The sequence below is a fragment of the Lepidothrix coronata genome, unplaced genomic scaffold (genome assembly GCF_001604755.1).
Source record: "Lepidothrix coronata isolate B3197 unplaced genomic scaffold, Lepidothrix_coronata-1.0 Scaffold91, whole genome shotgun sequence".
NCBI lineage: Eukaryota > Metazoa > Chordata > Aves > Passeriformes > Pipridae > Lepidothrix > Lepidothrix coronata.
The window spans coordinates 2,206,567-2,213,286 of NW_016690271.1; positions in this window are offsets into that span (position 1 = coordinate 2,206,567).

The window sequence follows — 6,720 nt, forward strand, 5'->3', positions numbered from 1 at the left end:
AGGAGAACCAATTTTAGGCCAGGAGCAACCTGGTCTGGGGAATGGCATCCCTGCCTGTGGCAGGGGGTTGGAATGACATGGCCTTTAGGGTCCCTTCCCACCCAAACCATCCTGTGATTCCATAACTGTCCTCTTTAATAGTCACATTCAAATTAGCTTATCCATAAGTGTCCCTAAACCCTGGGTGGGATGCTGAGAGATGTCCTCAGCCCTCACTAAACAGTGTGTGCCTGCAGTGAGTGCCTCGGAGCCCAGCCCAGGGTGCAGATCTCCTGAAACAGTGTTTGCATTTTCCTGTGCACCTGCAGAACTCTTGGTAACTGGTTCTTGGTGTCTCTTTGCCTGGTGACAGCAGTACAAGTGGTGTAGCTGTTCAGTGCTGGATACAGTTACGTGGAAAATCAGGTGGATTTTAATGCCATTTCAGCCTGGTGAGCCATATTCCATTCATCCTGACCATCCAGAAGTAGAATTTCCAAAGTAAGACAGACTAGAAGACTATTAAATCTTTGTTTGGCTGCCTGGTGGTGTTGCTGCTGTGTTGGGGTGGTGTCAGTTGTTAGCATCCTGTGGAACAGGACTTATCCTTCAGATACAGCTGAGGAAAAGTGGTGTGTGATTGAGGATTTGCACAAATACACCTGCATTTAGACCCTAAAAGAGGCAGAGAATCCCTCTTATGTGATCATTAAAAGATAAAAATATTTTTTTCCCCAGTCTTTCACATATGAGTGAGTATAATTTGGAAGTAATGGTTTGTTGTCCAGCTCTTAATCATGGTTTGTGGTACTGGAGAAGGTTCCACTGATTTTTGCAGAAAATAAACGGTGGTGTCAGTCAGGTTGTATTTTGATATACAGATATTAATTGGCTGTGGCCATACAGAACTTTTTGTATCATATTCATTGATATCAACACTCAAACTTAACATTTGCCAGGCTGGCACAGGTTTACCAGTGTGTTCAGGTTGATTCAGCAGCCACAGATAAGATCCAGCAGCAGAGACAGTCACTGTGCTGGGATTTAAAAGGCAGGAGAGTGCCAGCAGAGTGTCTTGGTTTTTTCCCCAGGGTTCCCTCTGATCCAGTGTTTGGCTCTATTGTCACAATATATTGCCTGTGTTTATTGAACAAATTCAATTAGTTTCAACTTTACATCTCCCAGAATTGTTAAATTTTGGGACTTGAGTGAGGAGTCGACCCTGGGGTAGCTGTGGGATGTTCTTGGTGTGGGTTTGGTGAGAGATGGGTCCTGCTGCAGAGTCCCAGGAGCAGGCAGGCCCCTCACACTGAGCACGTTTGTCTTTCTGGAGCATTCTCCAACAGTGAGTAAAGCTCAAAACAAGGAATATCAAATAATCATGACTGTGATAAAACAACAAACCTGTCCTGGTTCAGCAGGGTGTCACTGGATATCTTTTTTTTTTTTTCAAGCAGCATTTGACTTTTCCTTGCAACCATTAGAGGCTGAGCAGGACACTTGGGAGGATATCCTGGAAATTTCCAAGCCTACATTTGAGCTAAAAAATATTTAAATGTCTTATTAATCACAGCTGTATTTTGAAGAGCTTAATAACTAGTATTGTTACAAGTAACACCTGCCTCTGGAGGGCAAACTAAAATTGTGCTCACATATGATATTTTATTTCCTTTGGGTGTTTGCCAGGTGTGTGTATATCCTGGTTGGGTTGTTTCCTAGTTAAACTAGTCAGGTTCTCTTTCCTCTTGTTGTTTTTTTTTTTTTTGGGGGCTGGGGAGAAAAGAGAAAGAGAGGGTGTAGTTTTTAGAAGCCTAAGAAAAAAATATGCTGGATCTCATTTAACTGAGATCCAGCATATGAGCAAAATGCCAAAATTCTACATCAAAAAGTGGTGACAGCTGGAATAAACTGTAAGTCCTCAAAAAAAAAAAATCAAATGACTGTATTTTGTAGTTTGTTGGGGTGAGGATGGTGCTCTGAGGGAGGGTGTTCATGTAAGGGATCTCATTTTTGTTGGCAGAAATCAGATACTGACCTCTGTAGTCGGTGGCCTACACAGAATTCAGCTCTTTCCCCCTGTGCCTCGGCCTTATATTCTGTTTTGTGTCATTATCTCATTACTTTGGGTCTCGAGGTGCTTTAGTGTTCTCTGTCCCAGGTATTTGTTGCAGTTAATCACTGACAGGCTCATCTTGGACTTGTGTTGGTTAACAAGGAGTTTCATCCCACGTTTATTTTCCTTTTGGAATGTCTTTTCTGGACTGGGTGTTTTTGGTTCTTTACAATTGATTTTTCTTGACAATAATTTGCATCCAGTGTTCTTGGAGTGCTTTCTGATGTGATCATTAACCACAGGAACAGTTGGGGATGACATGAATTTGGTTTCTATCACGCCTGGGTGTGTTTTGAACCAAAGAAAGTGAGCAAACAGGAATTTGCTGACTTGTTCCCAGCAAGCAGCAGAACGTCCGTTCCCTGCATTGCAGCACAGATTGAGCTCAGAGATCAGGTTTGCTGAGGAGGGATCATCATCATTTCTGTAAATCAGAATGAAACTGTCCCATGTGAGGAGGAGAAACTCCCCCTGAAGTGAAGTGTGGCTGAGCTTCCCTGCCCCGGGAAGCACAAACAAGGTCACCAGCTCAGCGTGTGAGGGAGGCAGAGCATCCCGGAGCCTCGTTCTGTGGGATCCTGCTGGTTCTGTGGGATCCTGCTGCGACCCCCCAGTGGGATTTCACAGACACTTCCTTCCCCTGTGTTGCTGGTTTGGGGTGAGAACTGAAGCATGTGCTGGTTTCTGGTGTGCACACCCCCTGCAGCCTCCCTGCTCCCCTCCCTGAGGGCTGCTGGAACCAAACCTGCCCTTCTGCCACCGCTGCAAATCAAACCCTCCCTCTGAAGGACAATCAGCACCTCATGAGTTTTTTCCAATTATTAACACATGCCTTGTTTCTCTAGTCTAAATTTAGATCTGAGCTGAACCATCTTTCCTTGTTGTGTCTTTCCTGGTTTGAAAGTTCTTGCCTTATAACTTGTATTACTCAGATTGCTTTTTTTTTTTGAAGCTCTACCTATGGGACATATTTTCTCATCCCAATATCCTGTAGCTTCTCCGTTTTTTTTCAGTCTCCTTGCTGAGTCTGAGACAGTAGAACTCATCACAGTTGAGATAATGAGGTCACACCATGAACAGAGGTGTTTGGCTCCTGCTGAACAATAATTCCTATTCCCACTTCATTTCCTTTGGGCTGATTTAACTCCAAAGCAAACTGGGTTTTCCCAGTTACTGCTGAGGAGAATCTCCCACCTGTGTCACTGGAAGGCTCAGACTTGTGTCCCTTGTGAAACACAGACTGTGCTGCTGTGACACAGAGAGCAGGTGGGGAGTGTTTGGGGTGTCCAAAAGTTGGCTCTGAAGCCAGTGTTGGTTTTCTTCTTGATTGTTTAATTGATGGAGGTTTGTAAGGACCAACCTAGTAACTGTCAATATGTTTTCCAAGAATAGTTGAAAAATTGCATTTTTTTTTATGCCTCAAACAGTCTCCAGTAGAACCAGGGCTTGGCTGGAGGTTTGGAGATGGTTTTGACACTTAAAAGCATCAAATGTCCCTAAATTTGCAGCTGGTTGTTTTCCAAGGCCGTGCCCCCTGCCCCATCTGTCCTGACTCATTTGCCAACAGATTCATTCAGTGCACTGTCAACTCAGGAAACTTTTTCCTTCCTTGTCAAGTGGGGAAGGAAGATGGTGGCTTCAGCCAAACTTTTTTCCCAAATCCCGCTGTTTGTGAAGTGCAGAATCCTTCCCCAGCCTGGCAGGATACTCCACGTTACGTTGTTAGGCATTACAAAACATGCTGGGGAGCTCCTTGGATTTCCTCTGTAATTCTTACTGAAACATCCATATTTCTCAGTCCTCTTCCAAGCTGGAGCAACAGGAGCATATTTTTCAAATTGCGTGTTCAGTTCCTCCTCTGGAGGGTCCTTGTGCAACTGGTTGGAATTAACCTCCAGCTGCTTTAAAAAATAAGTTTTAAAATGGTTTTTTGTGATGTTTAGAAGAAGTTGTTTTGGGTTTTTTTTCTTCAGCTTAATCTACTCAGGGAGAGAAATCTAATGAGAACTTTAAGAGAGTTATGATATAATAGATAACAAGTTAATGTTATTAATTTGTTTAATTGGGGCCACTGTGATGTGCAGCTTTTGCATGTTTAGGTGAGTGTGTTACAAGTTCAATATTCAGCCTCAGATCCTGTAGGAGGGTCAGGGTGGATTTCCCACAGCTGGATTGGGCAGGTATGTAAATAATATACCTGCATATTAAATTTATACCTGTTTACAGTGCCAGAATTGATGTGGCAGTGTGAGCTGGTGGAGCCCCATTGAAGCCTTTTAGTCATTTTTCCATTGTTAGAGAAAAATCCCTGGTAGGCTCCAAATAGGTGAAGTTGGTGTCTAGAAGGCATCTCTCTGTTCAGAAAAGAACAGTTGTTCAGAAGCCCAGGCTCTGCTGTTCGTGTCAGGACATGTTTTCCTTGAATCACTATTTTGTTTTGTATTTTGGGTTATGTAGCAAGGCTGTGGTCAGGAATTCTGTCTCTCTGGAGCTTTGACAAGAGAACCATTTCTTCAGTCCTCAATGAACAAATGAGTGTTACTGAATCTCCTGGAATTACTTCACAGTTTGACGTATAACTCACTATTTCCATGTCAAACCCTGTCTGAAAATATTGCTGTAACAGCTCCAGCAGTTCCAAGAGGCTCGGAGCTGGGTTAGTTCCTCGAGGGAAGGGGTGAGTGGTGGTGTGAACGTCCCAGGGAGATTTTATCTCTACTTAGAGCAGTGAAAACTGGCACCTTGGACCTCGGGGCCCTGAGCCAGCCTTTAGGTGTGCCCCAAATAATTGATGTGTCAAAGCTGAGGGGAGTTTGGGCCCTTCCCTCCCACCCCACCAGGGCTTTTATTCCTTGGCAGTTTAGGAATCACATGTAACAGTGGGCACAGTCCCAGATGTGTTTATGTAACCTCATAAATATTAATTTTAACAAGTCTTACTACAGTTAGTTTTTGGTGAGCCAGGAGTCTCTGGGGTTTTTAGTTACCACTGCTCAGTGATAGGAGGGAATGATACTGTGCTTGGGAATTGTGCAACGTGTGATGGGGCTTTGATTGCCTTAAATCCAGGTAAAACACCTTGGGTGTGTGCCTTGGCTCCCTCCAGAAATGTTGAAATATTGACAGGATGTCCCCCTGCAGTTTGGGGCACGGAAAACCAGGCAATTTAAACCCCCTTTTTTTTTTATTTTGTTTTACTGCAGAAAATATGTCTTAGGTTTTATAGAGCATTTGCCCTGAGACAGCTGTGCTGAAGAAATGAAACCATTTAACCATGACTGTAGCTTTTAAACACACCACCCTGGCTGTTCCTTCAGTGCCAGAGGATCCAGCTCTGATCCCTTTGAAGTGCAGGGACACATCCCTGCTTTATCTGAGCACTAACTTTGCATGCAAACTCGCTCTGGTTTTTTAAAAGACTTCCTTTTTATTTATTATCCCCCAGAAAAAAACAGATAACTAAAAGGAAAACGTTCATTTCTGGCAATTGACGTTATTAGGTCAAAGTATTTTTGGAGGGTTTTTTGTAGGTGCTGCTGTTAAAATAACAAACTTGCCGTGCTGTGGAGTCAGTGTCATGTGCTTTTGTAAGAAGAGTTGACTGAAAACTAAATTTCTGGCTGGAGATGTTCTCACTTGCTGTGTTTGGAATACTAATCCATCAGTGTTTGTGGAGAAAAAGGTGAAGCAGGCACAAGATGCTTCTCACTGGAAGGATTTTAAGCCCTTATTAGGACTGAGAGGAGTATCAGTGTTGTCCTTAGAGCCCTGGTGGTGCCTGTGGCAGTGGCAGGTGTGCAGTGGTGCTTCCTTAGGTCCCAGCTGTGGGTCAGGGGCTTCAGGGTCATGGGAATTAATCACTCACAGTGGATTTTCTGACACTTCTTTGCACAGTCACTGTTGTGTTGTTGTACCTGTGTAAATCCATGGTATTTACATCCTCATGTGGCACAACTTCCCCCTGCACTGCATGGGCAGGTGTCTCTGGGTTTGTTGTGAAGAACTCAACAGATAAATGTGCTGATCTGCAGGCACAGGTCACTCTGGGTGTGAAACAGGCCCTTGCTTTCAATAAATGCAGGAACAGCTGCGCTCCAGTTTTCCCATTTTCCGAGGGAGCAATTACCTGTGGGAGCTCAGGTGTTAATGGGGCCAGGGCTCGTGCCTGTCTGGGGCTGGGGATTGCTGAGTCACCCCTTGCACAACTTGTGGGTTGGGGTTTATTTGTATGTTGGATATGTGCATTGCTGTGCTCTAGCTTATGTGTCAAAGCTCTTAATTCTGTTTTTTGCTGACTTTAGGGGTTTCTTGGTTTTCTCTTGGGTTTGTAGCTTATGTGTGGCAGTGTTTTGGTGATGCAGGAGGACACAGACACTTGAAAATACATTTATAGATAAAAAAAACCCCTTGAAAGCCCCTCTGGAGCTCTCCTAGCTGGTGTGCTCAGCCTTTAAACACTGCACTTATGTCCTGTGGTGATACCCTGTGGTGATTCTGGAATTGTTACTTTTTTAGCCTGCTGGATTTCAATGCTCTAAAGTCTCAATTTCCTCATGAGTCCTCTTTACCATTAAGCTAAATTTCCCAGAAAAAAAACCTCAACCTTAAATTTTAAGATTAACTTCCAC